We start from the raw sequence: 17,256 nt of genomic DNA, 5'->3' as shown, positions 1-17,256 counted from the left end.
ATAGTTTATAATAATTCTTGATTATTGTAGGATCAGCTCTCCAACTAAAGCAAGGCATCAAAGCCCTCAGAGCTGGTGGGGGGCGGGGGGCAGGCACTAAGAATCAACTGGTCTAGTACTTGGTGTTGTTTGGAAAGGAATGCTGAACTCCATTTACATTTAAGAGAACAGAAGTCTGACATAGGAGGAGGACTGGCGCATGGTGTTGGTACATAATGGAGAAGAATCTAGGATCCAGCTCTCCTTTTCCTGGATCCTGCACCTAGGATCCATCTAGTACATAATGGAGAAGAATCTAGGATCCAGCTCTCTTTATCAGAACCTTAGCAAAATTCTCTTCTAATTACCAAATGTTGATAGTAATAACTAGATCTGCCATTTTTTTGAGTACTCGCTATGGTACTAAGCATTTTACACGTAGTATTTCATGTAACTGTGTGCATGTCTGTGATGCTGTCTTATTCTGTGCTTGTGGCCCATGGGGAAGCTGAGGCACAGAGAAGTTGAGTCATGTGTGCAAGGTTGTACTGGTAGGTAGCTGGGCTGAGTACAAATCCAGCATGGCTCATGGCAAAACCTGCATTCAAAGTGAAGTCCCTGAACCAGCAGCATTAGCCTCTAACAAGGGGAGTTTGTTAGAAATGCAAATTATGGTCCCAGCAATATTCTGATGGCCACTGAAGTCAGAACTACTGAAGGGACTAGTCCTTCAGCTCTGCAAGCAGGCAGCTCCTGTATGCTTAAATCTTCAGAAAGATAAAAGATCCCAGAGGCTGGGGCGGGGGGGGTGTATCCGTGATTCTCTCTCTTGGTCATACTCTATGGCAATGACTTCAGGGGAAGGAGTAATGTATGCAGAGGGCATACAAGTCAAGTGCATGGGCTTGGGGGAATTGGTCAGAGCCCAGGGCACCTGATTTTACCTCTCAACTTTCTTTTTCCTCCTCTGTAGCATGGTGAGAACAGGAATGCCTGCTTCCTAAGAGAAAGTACTCAGCATAGGATTTAGTTTAGTCCGTTTCGACGCTTACTTCAAAGACTGACCACAGACTGCTGTCCTTCCATGCAACTCCTGGGGGAGGCTTGTGTGTCTCTGCCTGGTAGGGTTGCCAGATAAAATACAGGATGCCCAGTTACATTTAAATTGCTGATAAAGAGGAATTTTTTTTCAGCATAAGTATATCTTCTGCAATATTTGGGACATACTTACTCTAAAAATTTTTTTTTCTTGTTGATATCTGAAAATTAAATGTAATTGGACATCCTGTAATTTTATTTGGCAAATCTGAGAACTCCACTACCTGAACAACAGTGATTCTTTCAGCAGAAGGAATTGGCTCTGCATAGTAGAGGAAGCCTCCTGCCCCAACTCCAAGCCCCGTCTGTTTGCTTTCTGGGTGGGGCTCGGGATGTGTTCACGTTGCCTGGAAAGAGGCAGCATGGCCAGAGAGGAACAGGGCTCCTGTTTCATCCCCTCTTTGACAATATTCAGCCACATGGTGTGAAACAACAGAGACAGGTTGAGAAGCACAGGTGGTTAAGGGGACTGCTAAAAGTGACTACAGTTTGGCTGCAGCTGAAAAACCCAAGTGAAGACACCAGCTGCTCTGTCCTGGGAGATAAAGGAAAAAGCCCCCACCAGCAAAACAAGCCCCACACAAGCCCCACACGGACATTTAGCCAGAAGTAGATTTATTTAGTCTTCTGAAGCAGCTTCATGTGAGGCTAGCTGTTCTGTTTTATGAATCTGAATTGCATGGAACTTGCACGGTTCGGCTGAGAACATCTCGGGAGATTTACGGGAGGTATCCATGGCATTAACTGCAGAGCTGAGCTGTATTGCTTAATCAACCTGAGAATAGGGGCTTCCGCTAAAAATCCACCTCTTCCAGGTAAGCCTGTGTTGCAGGAACAGCAGACGTTAAACCTTTATTTTTTATTAAAAGATTTTATTTATTTATTTATTTGAGAGAGAGAGAGAGAGCGCATGAACAGAGGGAGCGGCAGAGGGAAAGGGAGAAGCAGACTCCCTGCCTGACAAGGGGCTCGATCCCAGGACCTTGGGATCATGACCAGAGCGGAAGGCAGATGCTTCACCAAATGAGCCACCCAGGGGCCCCCAGTTTAAACATTTAAAGGCTGTAAATTATTGATGGCCGCCATCAGTACTCTGACAAGCCGCATACTGGGTGACTGGGTTGGAAAGCCAGGAAATTGGAAAGCGCTGGATCCCTGTAGGTGGAGATGTTCAGAGTACAGTAGACTGTGGCAAATTCTTTCCCAGAACCACAGACCATGGGGTGAGCCCAGGGGCCAGCGTGGTGTCCTCTCTCCATGTCCTCCCTGCATGTCCCCGGGCTGCATCCGAGCCCCAGTCCTCAGCCTCTGCTCAGGTCACAGGAGGGGAGGCAATAAACAAGGTGGGAGAAGGAAGCGGGCATCTGAGCAGAAGCCATGACAGGCAGAAATAAAAATGCACAAAGGAAATCTTGCACTTCCTCCTCATTTATTCTTTCCCCTCCTTATTCAGACGGGGATTTTGTTTTTAAAGCTGATCTCTTGCTTCCTCGCAGGAGTTGTCTTATGTAATTTTAGCAGGTGTCGTAGCTGAACTTAATTTGATGGAATGAAAGGAAATGTGCCTTTGTTTTCTTAAAAAGAACAAATGTTTGGCATTTCTTATTTATGAACACAATAAACCAGGCTCTGCTGGGAAGAGATGTGGCAGGGAAGCCGCAGATATGCGGGGAGAAGGACATGATGTTTATAACTCTGCGAATGAAATCTTGAAAACGGACAAATGAGAGCAATCCTCCCACAGAAGGGACATATGTATTGCTCGGAACTCACATGCACACGTCCCAGCATCTTCTTTGCCATCGCGCTGAATGCCGAGCTAATCAGTAATGGGAGAATTTGATGTGAAGCTCGTGTTTTCAAAAGAATTGTCATATGTGCTCATATACACATAAAATGCAAGTGAGGAAACCACGTAGCATCTTACTTCTCTCTGGAAGCTTTTTAAGCTGAAAAATGCCCTTCTCAACCTGTCTCACAGGGGGGAGACTATCGCAAAGGAGAGACTGTTTTGACTTTAAAATATAATGAGCAGTTCCACCCCAAGGTATGTACACAGAGCAGGGGAAGCACACGTCCGCACAAGGACTTGCTTGAGAACGTTCATAGCAGCCCAAACCCAAGAAAGGACTTTGAGTCATCAAGTGGAGAATGGATAGATAGCTTGTATATTCACACAGTGGAATAGTACCCAGCAGTGAAAAGAAACAGACTGTTGGCACATAGAAGAGTGTGGTTGAGTCTTAAAAATATTATGCTGAACAAGGAAAGCCAGACGTATGACAAATCTGGATTTTGTATGGAACGAGGATATTCCAGAGGATATTGCGAGGGGTAGGGGCTAGCTCCTCAAGGAGACCGTTCCGACCTTATGATCAGTGAGTGTCTCAAAGGTTAGGCACGCAGGATTCTTCTTGATTGGGAGGCGTGAACAAAGCCAGAAAGATGCCATGTGGGGAAGTGGGGTAAAGGGGAGTGGTTGGATGACAGAGTGAGAATGTTCTACCCTGAAGCCAGCCTGTGTTTAGGAAGGGCGACGGAGTCTAGGCTGTATGTTTGGGAGGGGCTGTCTGCTGGCTCAGGTGGACATTGGGGGAAGGTGGGGCAAAGTTCACAGTCTGGGAAAGGAGAGACTCTTAACCTAAGTTTGGTGAACAAGCATTTTGTTCTGATCGATAAATGGGACTAAGCCGTTCAGCTAATCATTTATAGAAGAAAGGGAATTTGCAGGGTCTGTGTCTGGCCCCGTCTTATGTAAACAAGGGGGGGCATCTAAGTCTTGTGAGGAAGGGTGTTCTTTGCAGTAAGCTGTTTTCCAGAGCACAAAAGAGTGGGGAGTTCCTTGAACCCGTGCTGTTTTTCAGGAGCCCAGGGCTTGGGTAAAATTCCACCTTGTTATATTAAAGAGTATCCTTCCATTTCCATGACATTCTAAGCTATGGGGTAGAAAGCCGATGGGCAGTGGCGGGATGAAGACTGGCTGCCAAAGAACACCAGGAAACTTCTGGAGGTGACAGAAATGTTCAGGATCTTGGCTGCAGTGGTGGTTGCATTGAGTGTACATTTCCCAAAATTCATGCAGCCAGACAGGCTTGGGTTTGAACACCAAATCCATCCCTTGTGAGCTGCCAGGTGGATATCGGACAATCGCTTATCCTCCTTAGGCACCATTTTCTCCACTAGTGCCCACTGCCTGATTGCTCGGAGCTTTAAAGCCACGAACCTAGTGGGAACTCTATCATGTGAGTCATTATTCTGCAACAATCATGACTCCATTTCCCTTCATGTGTGTCTCCCGGACAGTGTGATTTCTTGGAGAGAAAACGGAATTTCAAGGCAGGATATCCACGCTGCATGTTCTTTTTTTTGTTTGTTTGTTTGATTTATTTATTTGAGGGAAAGAGTGAGAGAGAGAGAGTGAGAGAGCACAAGCAGGGGGAAGGGGCAGAGGGAGAGATAGAAGCAGACTCTCCACTGAAGAGGGATCCTGATGCGGAACTCGATCCCAGGACCCCGAGATCATGACCTGAGCCGAAGACAGACGCTTAACAGACTGAGCCACCTAGGCGCCCCTAGGCTGTATGTTCTTTAGCTTCAGTGTCTTCAGATGTTAAATCTCTGCTCAACTACATTACAGTGTGGTTATGAAAATTGAATGTGAACATGGTTGGGAAAGTGTTCATAAGCTAACACAGTATCACAAGTGCAAACAAGCTAATAAATGAGATCGATCATGAGTTTTCTTTTTCTTAATTATGCCTCTGTATTTTCCAATTTCTTTTTCACAAAGAAGATGGATTATCCTTATAATCAGGAAAAAATTATAATTTCCATCCAGAAAAAGATGCTGTAGGCCTGGAATAAGTACTGAGATGTTTATTTGAAAAACTGGTATATGAGAAGAAGTGATTCTATAGTTTATCTTCTAAGGTCACTTTTGAAAGTTGGAAGAAGGTGCTGTCACTAATGACACCACACAGAGGAGACACTGGTCAGCTCCTTGTCTGGGTGATCAAAACAAACGCCCCTGATGAGTAGCAGTGGGCATTCCGTGCCTCTGGCTGTGAGCCCCTGAGAAGGACAAACTGCCATCGTGCAGAACTACAAAACATCAAAGAGACCCACTTTGAGCAATTCATTTAAATAAAACATTAAAAAAAATAAAACAAACATAACTGTTCTGAATTAAAGTAGAATTTCCTGATAACTCAGGACAGTTTTACTTACTATAAAAACAAAACAAAACAAAACAACAACAACAAAAACAACGACCTAAGTTCTCCCCAGATGGGAACATGATGATGGAGAGAGAGGTCAAGTGAAAAAGTCTAGAGACATGACCAATGAGTGCATGATCCCAAACTGAGTCCTGTGCCTGAGGGAAAATTGCACAAAAGGCATCTTTAGGCGACTGACAACATTGTAATAAGGTCTAAATTTAGATAAACGTATTTTACTAATGTTGTTTTTCCCAAGTCGGTAACTGAACTGTTTTTTTTTTTTTTTTAAAGAGAACATTCTTGTTCATAGGAAATCACACTGAAATATTACTAGGCAAGGAAGCATGATGTATGATGTATGAAATCATGTATGAAATCTACTTTCCAAAGGTCCAGAGAAAATAAATTGTGTGTGTGTGTGCACGGAAGTCATTTACTGAGACTTTGAGAGAACATGATAAAGCCAAAACAGCAAAATATTAAAAATCGATGAATCTGAGTAAAGGGCCCAGGGGAACACTCTGTATTATTCTTGCAAGTAGTTCTATAAATTTAAAATTAGTGTGAAATAAAGGTTTTAAAAAGCTCAGGAAGGTGCTAAGTGGTGATGAGTAATTGGCTGTCAGGCTGTCATAAAGCCCAGATGGAGAAAGAAAGGGCTGCTGCAGGGATAAGCTGGCGACGGAGAAGCTGACCCTGGTTTGGAGACACAAAGGGAGAATGAGGGCAGGCAATTCTCTTTTGCTGCTGTGATTGGGATTTGTAGGCTTTGCTGGGGCTGGCAGCATGGGGAACAAGAAGTATAGGGAGAGTTAGTGCTGATCAACCTGGCTCTTCTTGTAACTAAGCTCACGGGAAGATCGAGATTGTCCAGTAAGGGGTCATTGCCTCCCCAAAAGTAAGTACTTTATGCATTAAAATACCAAATGAAGATGCCAAGTCATTCCTACAGAGGAAGGCGTCCTAGAACAGGCTGCGGTTACACACTTCACAGAGTCAAACGCAAGTGAGAGCATCAGGCCAAGCACATAAACACTGGATAGCGTCATTTCTGAAGCATCTGATGAGGAGCCAGGCATTGAGGTGGGCAATTCGAATAACGAGCTAGACTAAAGGTGACAATCCAGTCATGGTTCTCTCATGGCAACAGTACAAGCAAGAGGCAAAACAGAGGTACTGACTCCCCGGCATTCCATTTACCCCATGGGATGGTACTAGGTGAGGGTCAGGGGCAGGGGGACAATAGTCTCACTGTTGAGGGGCTCTGAACTAAGGGCCGCTGCCTCTTTATGGACGCAGGGGCCAGGGGGCAGGAATGCAGTAAGGCTAGGATTGGAAAGGCAGTTGGGATGGAGAAAATTCCTTAGCCAAGGACCCCTGATAGGCAGGTCTTGGTGGATGCTCTGGGCTACGAATGAAGATGTGTGTATGAGCATGGCTGGCCTGGCGGGGCTCAGGCCTTGACTGCAGCACCCTCCAGGAAACCACAATGCATGGCTGTGCACCAAGGGCGGTGTGAGGGTGGCAGCTTCCCTGCTGAGGCCCGCCAGGGAACACCTTGTATGAGTCAGATTCTCCAGAGACACAGAACCAAAGAGCCTGAGAAGTCCAAGATTTCCGGTTGGCAGGCTAGAGACCCAGGAGACCCATGGCATCATTCCAGGCCAAGTTGGAGTTTAAAGGCAGGAGAAGACCAATGTCCCAGCTGGAAGATAGGCAGAGAGCTAGGGTTGGTCCTGAAATATCACACATAGGATTTTTAAAAAATTTGAGTACAGTTGACACACCATGTTATTAGTTTCAGATATACAACATAGTGATTCAACAACTCTTATGCTATGCTCACCACCCTCTGTCACCATATAACGCAGCTACAATATCACCAGATGGCCAACAGACACATGAAGAGATGCTCAACATCACTCATCACCAGGGAAATGCAAATCAAAACCACAATGAGATACCACCTCACACCAGTCAGAATGGCTGAAATCAAAAAGACTAGAAATAACAAGTGTTGGCAAGGATGTGGAGAAAAAGGAACTCTGGTGCACTGTTGGTAGGAATGTAACTTGGTGCAGTCATGGTGGAAAACAGGATGAATGTTCCTCAAAAAATTAAAAATGGATTCCCTGCATTCTTTGAGGAAGAAAACCTGAGTGAGTTGGAGACTGCTCTCTGTTGGGTGGTGTTGGGTTGCACTTTTTCCATGTAGGAGCCCAGTAGGATCTTGGGGACCGAAGTTGGAATGCCCAGCCAGGCTTTCTCAGCTCCTGGGAGCAGGTTGTGCGGGGTGGCAGATGGGCTTCAGTGTCTTGTTGGTGTTCTGCATGCTGGTAGCTATGTGATCTTCTCCTAGCTTCATTTCTTTGGTCTCCTGGCTTCTGCAAGACAAAGCTTGTTGTGACACTACAGGAAACTCAGAGTTGAGAGTACGCTTCTTGAGACTGCCCTGTGTCACCATTTATAGGCTGTGGGGAGGGGACTGCCATCTGTGGCTGTGAGTTGGAACCCTCGGTGACAGTTCTGAAGCTCCGGGCCAGTGCAGGTGGATAAGAAAAATCACAGTTGGTGACACAGAGATGGACTCCTGTGCATTCTCAGGGCATAATTTAAATTCATTCATTTGTGAAATCATAAGGGTGGTGGGCATGATCCTCAGCCGACTGTGGCCCATTCATTGCTTTCAAGAGCAGGAAGGATATCCTTGGGTGACGTTGAAAAGATAGCGCACAGAGTAGGGAGACACACATAGCCTGTGTCTACATGGGGCCATCCACCATTCGGCTGCTTTGCCTCAGACAAGGAATTGGAACTATACCTCAGTTTCCTATCCTATGATTTGTTGATTTTCATAGTACCTCTTTCACAAGGTTGTTGTGAGGATTAAGATGATGCTTGTAAAAGCACGAGGCTAGTTGGACCCACTCTGAGTGCTCAATGAGCGCTGGCTATAAATATAGGTATATTCACATACACACATATATTGTATATCACACCTGCGTGTAAGTTTGCAGTGTATTATATAGTGAATATACGTATAGAGACATATATATATATATATATATACACACAATGGCAAAGCATATTTGTGGTCAGAGTAGAATGAATCTGTTTGCACGCTAGACAGCAGTGATCATTTGGCCAAGCTTTCAGAGCAATGATACATTGAAAAGTGACTTTTGTTTAACTATGGAGATGGACTGGTTTTCCTTCCCAAAAGACATACTCATCGAGGACAGAAGGATAGAAGCCTCTGTTAACCTTACTCACTGTGGGGTTAGAAGCAGGCACTTCCCTGAGGTCAGGAAGTGAGAAGTGGAAGGTGGTCATAATTTAAATTGCTGATGTTGTGCACATGCGCACGCACACACACAGGGATTGTGCACGATGTTATGTGGGACCTGAGCCGTGACTCTTTTCAGGTCTCCTCTCTTCCAGGCTTCTCTTCTTCCCTCCATTCTTTTCCCTTTCTCCCTTTTCTGTTCTTCTCATATTTTCCTCTCTCTGCTTTGTCCTCTGGGGTTTGCCTCCTGGCTGCCTGGCATCTATACTTATTCATTTGAGAATCTAAAAAAGGTAAGAAGAAAGCTGGTATATAATTTCAAAGTTCTTCTTTACTGCTAGGAACACCTCCCCTTGTTCAAAAATGGCTGTGAAACTTGGTTCATGGGAAACACAGAAGGACTTGGAAAAGTGTATTTCTTCTTGACCCATTGCTGGTGAGTCTGAGGTCATCCACAGCGGTGAAGTGCTAAAGGTGGAAGGAAGCAGCAGAAGGGAGGCACGGGGGCTGTTCTCCATCAGAGAGCATTTCTGGCATGTTTCTCAGCCACAGCCTCTATCAGGGCACTATGGCTCCACTCTCTGCCCCCAACCCTGCTGTGGGAGGCTGGAATGTCTTCCTCCCACTCGGATCCCAGCAGTAGGCTCCCAGGAGTTTGCTCCAGCCTGCCTGGGTGTGCCGGAGACTTCTGAGCACGGAGAGTTCCACTCATGGTGAATTTATGGAGAATCTGGTCACTCAGGATAATAGACGGAGCCTATTGTAAGTGTATACTAATGAAACTGGAGATTTTGTTGTTTTGTGGAAAATGTTTGCAAATCTCCGATCAGACAGTTTCACGAGTGCTGTAAATGCAGTGAAATGGTGAACCCACATGCATTTTGTTTTCCAGGACAAGTTTGACTTAAGATGTACTTAAATAAATCAGTGGATTGATTTGGAGAAAACTTCCACATGCTAATTAAAAAACCCCACGTAGAGGTGGGTGGCTTAGTTGGTTGAGTGGCTGACTCTTGATTTCGGCTCAGGTCATGATCTCAGGGTCCTGCAATTGAGCCCTGAGTCTTGGTCCACACTCAGTGGGGAGTCTGTTTGAGATTCTCTCTCCACCTCTGCCCCTCCCCTCGGGTCTCTCTCTGTCTCTAAAATAAATAAATAAATCTTAAAAAAAAAAAACCCATGTATACAAAGATGGAATGTAGGAAGAAAGAAGTGAGAGAGGCACGTATGATACTTTGAATTCCAGTAAATTCTATTTTGCACATAAAAGAAAATTGATTTTTATTATTTCCTTCTATTATTATTACTCTTTCATTATTCTCAAACACTGGTGATGGAGGTAAATTTGATGGATTTTACTCTAGGATAGGCAATGAAAATCTAAATACCTTACTCTTCCAATTTACTTAGTTGCCACTTGTTTATCTTCACAGCTAAAGAACTCATTTTGGAGTTGACTGAATATGACACTTAGTTCAAAATTATTCCTTTAGTATCCAGGATTCTCATCACTGCAGCATAAAACCGTGTGATGCCTATTATTCAAAACATGGTGCAAGGAAACCAGTCATTCTGCAGAACATGAGTCTGTGTTATACATCATCATCTGAATGCCATTCTATGTCTGGCAACTTTCAAATGCAGTTGTACTCACGTCAAATACTGATGTTCGGAAATAATATGTTTGAAGCACAACAGCCATCTTTTTCTTGAAAGTTCTTGTTTTCTCCCATTATCTTTGCTTAAGTGTGTTCCAGAGTCATGCTCGAAATGTTTGGTTTCCTGAGTGTCCACCCCGAAATGGACTTTTCTCTTCCTCTCACATTTCCTGAGTGCAAAGTAGCTGATCAATTAGTACTTTATTGAATGGCAGGGACAGCAATATTCAGACCTCATGTGCTGGTGACTTCTCAGACACTAAACATTTGATCAGGAGACAAGTCATCCATAGCCAGAAGTTGGGAGGACTTCTACATCTTGTGGCTCTTCACACCATTGTCCTTAATGTGGATGGCACCTGACTGTATTGGAGAAGCTCAGGGGCTGGGTTGGACAAGAGGGTCAAGTCTGAATAGCTGGGCTGGAAACAATTATAACAACTCTGTGTTAAGCTCTTTACATTTTAATCTTATTTGATATTCACAAAAATCCTATGAGGTAGATTCTATTAATATAATAAGAAGACCTCAGCTAAGTCAGAGATTGGACCCAGATAATGTACAGGGCTAGAAGGATCAGGCGAGAATTTGGGGAAACTAGGCAGAAGGGAATGCTGAATTACCTCAGATGTAGAGTGTTCGTGTTCATGAACCAAAGGATCAGAGAGCCGTCAGGAAGCAGTATGAGTGAAGAGGGACCCTAGCGGCCAGTTCTGAGTCCAGGGCTGGCTGTCCCACTATAGCTGGCTTCTAAGAATGGAGGAGGGGGCTGCTTCCAGTGGTGTACTTGATCAGTGCAAGGGGTCATGGTAAAATCAGCAGGCCATTAGCTCACCTGAGGGGTGGCCAGGATTCACAGGGTTATGCACACTCCCTTAGGCTCTAGAAACAATAGAACTTCCCAGGCCTGCTCCACAATTCTGACAGGAGCCATCTGGGACTCCAGCTGACTCATCTGCTCAGCCACTGGGCTCCACTCAGGGGGTTGGTGAGCAAAGCCATGAGCTAATATCCTCAGCATTTGTTGTGTGGTTTTTGTGTGTGTGTGTGTGTGTGTGTGTGTGTGTGTGTGTGTGTGTTTTGTTTGTTTTGGTGTTAAGAGATAGCCGAAGCTTTGCAGGAACAATTATGCTGTCAGTAGTGTTTGAAGACGCTGAACTAACTTCTTGCTGATCAAGCCATTACATTTCTAAATATCATGTGTTTGTGTAGTTTGTTTTAACTTCTGAGTTGTCTCAGGAGGGGATGACAAGTTGGTAGCATGACAACCCTTGTTCAGCTGGATGACATTGCTAAATGCTGATGTTACCCAAACTCAGCCTCAAAATCTTTCTCATTGGAAATTCTGGGCAGCCACTTTTTATTGGTTATAACCACCTGCCATTCTCCTGGAGAATGTGATGATATCTGAATAGCCAGAAATTAAGCTTTTAAGAATGTTGACTTCCAATGGCTTCTTGGACTATAGCATTCCAACAATGAGTTGTCAGTAGATGTTTTATCATTGATGTGGGCTTAGTTTATTGGACATGCTACTCCTGCTGATTGTAATTTTACTTAGGACATCCTTTGCCTCCATGCCTTTGTCCTCATCACAAGCAGAGAAGATTCAAAATCAACTACAATACTATTATCACAGCACTCCGTGCCAGTAATTCTGCTCAATGCTTCCAAGTCATGTTCCCATTGATTCTTTGCAGCAACCTTGCAAGGTCGGCATGAGTATTACCTTCACTGAAGAGACGGGGACACTGAGACTCAGAGAGGTCAAACAACTCTTCCAGAGTCACACAATAGATGGCAAAAGGAGGATTGGAACCCTGGTCCACCTGACTCCAGTGTCCATGATTTGTTCTATGATCTTACACCCAGCTTGTTCAAAAGGCTCATTCATCCCTTGTGCTATGGGAAGAGACTGAATAATGCCATCATCCATGTGACCAGTCTGCTAGGGTGGTCTGTTTTCCACAAGTCTTCCTGCAAGCAAGGTGTCCTGAGGATGGTCCAGAACTCACCTAAGGGCTGGGCTAGAACCAGGATGAATAGAGCTGACTGGAACAGGAGGCCAGTCTAACAGGTGGGTATTGTGTGACAGAGGTGGGTGACGGGCAGCAGAAGCAATTTTGGAAACTCCTGGCTGTTGTTTTTTGAGGCACACTTACTTTGTTGTATTTCGTGGCAAAAGAACACCGTTTTGGTTGATTTTAGGTGGGGAGGGATTGAAGGAACCAAGGCTGGCTGTGAAGGGGATTAAGAAATTTAAGGCTAGATTCATTTTGGGCTGGATTTTGGAATTCAGGAGGTTAACACAATCTGAATTTAGGAAAGATTGTCTTCTCCTGGCTCAAACTATTGTGTTGTTGTTGTTGTTGTTGTTGTATTAAATAAAAACAGTATGAAGGCACCAGTATTAATATTCATAGTAAAAGTTAGTGTCTGTGAGACTCTAATGGGTTGGGCTCTCTGTTTTTCTTTTTTAATTATTAACATCAGTTTAGCACCCTCAGAGAAATTATTAGACTCAGATGTCCTGTGCCATTGCTATGGGAATAGGAATTAATGCCATTCTCCTTTGGTTGTAAATCCAGCTTTTAAAAACAACACTCTGCCCATAAACAATCCCAAATACTATGTGATCACCATCTCAGTCAACAAAAAGAATATTAATGAGACTGTGTCCTGGCCATTGGTACAAATGCTGCAGGCTTTGGGCAGAATTACTATTAATGATTGAATCATAAGCTTGGCTTAGAAACAATAACTTTACTCAAAACCTCATTGCAGAGATTATGAGGAGCATTCTTCATTTTACTTAAGGCATGTAGACAGCTTAATAAGGGACTCAGGGCACCTGCCATATTTCCCCATTTGGGAGTGACCAATGCCTGACCTGTGGGCATTTACTTGGTTTCAGGGCAGAGGAGCCAGTGTGAGTACAGGACTGGTAGAAATGTTGGGGGAGAAACAATTATAAGAGCCTCGTGCTCTACAGTCTGAGCTAGCCAGGCAAGGAGAAACAATTTTAAACCCTATTAATTCTGCTGTGCTTCCTGAATTTGGAAAAACCCTTCAGTGTGAGTTGGCCTGGGAACCCGTGCCATCTGCCACAATCAGGCTTTTGTTCCCAAAATGTCTGCTAAGGTCCAGCTTAGTGACCTTAGACTAGCGCTTTAGTGCTGGACAAAGATTAGGGGTGACACCCTTCTTCTGGGCTATACCTGATTATTTTTATTTTTTTAAATTTTTTATTGTTATGTGAATCACCATACATTACATCATTAGTTTTTGATGCAGTGTTCCATGGTTCATTGTCTGTGCATAACACCCAGTGCTCCGTGCAGAGCGTGCCCTCTTTAATACCCATCACCGGGCTAACCCGTCCCCCCACCCCCCTCCCCTCTAGAACCCTGTTTGTTTCTCAGAGTCCATACCTGATTATTTTTAATTCTAAGATTTTAAAAACACCTTGGTGGAATTTGCAGGACGCCAGGAGTCCTAGCAGTCCTGAGAATGTTCTCTACTTCGAATGCTGTTACTTGACGTTCAGAGGGCTATAGCTCTGCTTGAGAGGCAGTTTTCTTCCAAGCCTATGAGTGGATATGGCTGGCCCTCCTACAGTTTTGTGGGGGTAGGTGGAGACGGTTCTGCCCGTCTATGGAGATGTCCTGATTCTGTTTCTGACCTGTCTTTGGGCTACAGCATTGAACCTGACCTTATAAGTCTATTTCCTCCCTTGAGCTGGTTCCACTGCAGAGCCTTTTGTCTTCCAGGGGATGCCCTGTAGTAATAAGGGAAGATTCAGCACCATCTTTGTTAAGCATAATTGAAGCATTATGTGCTTTTTGTATAGCAGAGTGTGCAAACTCTCTTCTGAAGAAAGGACTCACATATCTCAGGGTCACTTAAGTACAACTCTGACAGTTTGTTGGTTACAGCAGTTCTCCAAAAGGGAGAGGAGAACAATCTCTAATTCTGCAGCAAAGACTAGGGAACTTTGGACTATAAAGGGAATTTGAGCAAGGATCTCCTGGCTCATTGAGCCAAGTCATATATTGTCTGGGTCCTCTGAGAAGCATGTGTCAGGATGGGATTAAGCAGGTGTGGGCTTTATTAGGGGAAGCTACTGTTGAAGGAAAATGGGGAGAAAATCAGGGCAGGCTGGAGGATGCATCCTGGACTCCCATGCTGCTAGTCTCTGGCAGGTTCTGGGAGCTGTTGGGGAACATTATGTCTTCAGGAGCTAGCCTGTGTGGGTCATTGGCTACGAGCAGCCTGGGGAAACTGTGCAAACACAGGGATGATGGATTTCAGCGCAATACTGAGGCCTTGGTCAGTTACAGTCTCGGCAGTTGGAGGTCTGTGGGGCACCTCCAAGGGTTGCCACCATCCACTTCTTTGAGCTTCTGTGTCCTTTACTTAAAATAGAGAACTTTCTTTCATTAAAGGCCCATTTTGTTCCAGATGCTGGACACATCCTGGAGTCATAAAGGGCTGCCAGAGGGAAACAGGCGGGGGCCACGTGCCCTGCAGCAGAGGTACTTTCCCTACCAGCCTCCCTCTACAGACCAGAATTTTATAGGCTTGCTAGCATGTGAGCAGTGAAGGTGGAGTTAGGTTCACAAAGAACAAAGCCTCTTGGTCTGGTAATGTCCCTTGTCCCACTGCTATTGATCATCATCACCGATTATGGCTGGACACCAGCTCCCATCACTCAGGGGTGGCTTATGTCCTTGCTGCCTCCTTTTCCAAGTGTTGTTCTCACCCTCCCTTGATGAGGCACAATTCAGGAATTTTCTCTCACATTCTTCTGCCAAGTTTGTAACAGGAGGGAGCAGCCACTCACACCCTTGCTTAATTGGAAGTGAGGCTCCCAGCTGCCCTTTTGAATTTGTGCAAAAAATTTTTCCAGTGTTCCTCTGTCTTCTGCTGAGTGAGGGTCTCATGTTTCTTGAGAGACAATACCACATGTGTGGGGCCAGACCAGCCTGCCTACCTGCCTCTGAGTCCACTTTGCACCTGCTGGCTGTGTGACTTATGGTATGTTGTCCAAGTCTTTACTTATAAACAGGGACAGCAGAACCTGTGCACCAGGACATTGCTGTCCTGGCTCCTCCCAGTCTAGGAAGCCATCCAGGTGAAGGAGCTGGGTCTCCAGAACTTCTTGTATCCTTTCTAGGCTTTTCCATGGCTCTACCTTATTTCTCATTTTCTCAGAGCCTGAGTCTTTCCAAGGAATGAATAGAGCAACCAAGAGACAGAACACAAGGAATAGTTGGGAGTCATCTCGAATAAGATCCATGGATGACCACTTTGGCTGAGCTTTCTTCACTGCCTGCATGTTCTCCATTTCCAGGCAGGGTCACTCAACTGCTTTCCCATTTCTCTCTCCATCACAGGCCTGAATAGGACAAAAGGAAGACCAGGGCCTACTTCCAACTGTGCTCTGGACATGGCCTTAGAATTAATTCCTCCCAACACAGTGCTTGAAGGAGTTTGAAGTTATCAGTCAGAGATGGTTTGGGGGATAAGGTACATTTGGCATCCTGACTTTGGTATAGAACACTTGGGCCATGGATGAGGTTCCAGGGAGGTGAGATGCTTGCACATAGCCACATAGCTGGGCCAGGAAGAACTTAATTCTGCTGTTTATATCCACTGCTTTCCCCCTTAATGCTAAATTGCCTCTCATATAAAAATGTGTTTGTATTTTAACAGTGACTCTGGGAAGTATATGGGTTGATCTTAAGGAGAACCTGTGATTTTAGGCATCCAAGCAGAGGTGAGGACAGCGATCTCAGTCGGCCAATGGAAGTCCCTGTCCTTCACCATCAGGGTCTGCCCCCACATCAACCCGAGTCAGTTCTCAGAAGGAGCACCTTTCATTCTCTGGCTAGCATGGAAGGATTCCCATGGCCCTGTGGAATGGTAGGCCATTTTCTGCAAGGAAAAGCTCTTCTCAGAATCAAGATCACCGTAGGAAAATCTGCTTGGACAGTGCTGGCTAATTTTATGTCATCAACTTGACTGGGCCATGGGGTGGCCAGACAGCTGGTTAGACATTACTTCTGGATGTGTCTGGAAGAGAGGAGCATTAAATGGGCAGATGGAATAAAGCAGATTGCCCACCCCAGTGTGAGTAGGCTTTGTCTAATACACCATGGGACCAAATCGAAAAAAAGGCAGAGAGGGAGGAATTCTCTCTCTCTGCCTGACTGTTGAGCTGGAGCATCATCTTCCCCTGACCCCTTGAACTTGGACCTGGACTTACATTATCAGCCCCACTGGTTCTTGGACCTTAGGACTCAGACAGGAACTTAGACCATCAGTTCCCCTGGTTCTCAGACCTTTGGGCTTGGACCAGAACTATAACACCGGCTCTCCTGGGCTTCTACCTTGCAGATAGCTGAACTCCCAGCTAATTTGTTTTTCTATTTTGATGCCAAAACCAACATCCAATAAACAATCACAGTATGAACATCTCAAAACAGGCTCTCCTTCAGTTTTCTGGGGCAGTTTCTCTGGGTAACATTGTTTATATGTAGAGTAGGCAGCGATGTTCGTGACTTCATTTCAGGGACAGGGTAAGTCTCTCCAGACTAAAATCTTTACTTATCTTATTAAACTTTATCAAACTCTTGAAATCGATCTCAGGTTTTATTGGATTGGCTTTCATAATGATGGACTAGAAGCATGCTACACTTTTGTACCTACACTCCACAATCCCTAAAAGACTGACAGCTAAGTTAAGACTGAATAGAGATGCCACAAGCCAAGATAGGATCACACATATGCTCCTGTAGAAGTTGAGAGCAACATCCAGGCCTTTTCTAATGTGGATTGGAGGAAGCAGGGAGCAGACAGAGTCCCAAGGAACCCTGAAGCCTGATTGGTGAGGGTATGATGGTGGTAGTCACCAGCTTGGTTCAGTCCATCCCTTCTCCTTTCTCCAAAATATTTCAGCTGTAACAATGTATGAGAGAGAATTAATAGAACAATCAAGATGTATAATTAGTTT

General features: G+C 44.9%; 1 long non-coding RNA gene across 1 annotated transcript; it reads left to right on the top strand.

The window, feature by feature from the left end:
• The first annotated feature begins 1,714 nt into the window (after window positions 1-1,714).
• On the top strand, window positions 1,715-16,082 carry LOC118356693. The gene is made up of 3 exons (XR_004819893.1): window positions 1,715-1,892; window positions 11,942-12,318; window positions 15,957-16,082. It is a non-coding gene; the product is annotated as an uncharacterized LOC118356693 (long non-coding RNA).
• The last annotated feature ends 1,174 nt before the right edge of the window (window positions 16,083-17,256 follow it).

This window comes from Zalophus californianus, unplaced genomic scaffold (genome assembly GCF_009762305.2).
Source record: "Zalophus californianus isolate mZalCal1 unplaced genomic scaffold, mZalCal1.pri.v2 scaffold_46_ctg1, whole genome shotgun sequence".
NCBI classification, from domain to species: Eukaryota; Metazoa; Chordata; class Mammalia; order Carnivora; family Otariidae; genus Zalophus; species Zalophus californianus.
Note: the sequence above shows the minus strand (reverse complement) of the source record. Positions and strands in the feature narration are given on the sequence as shown.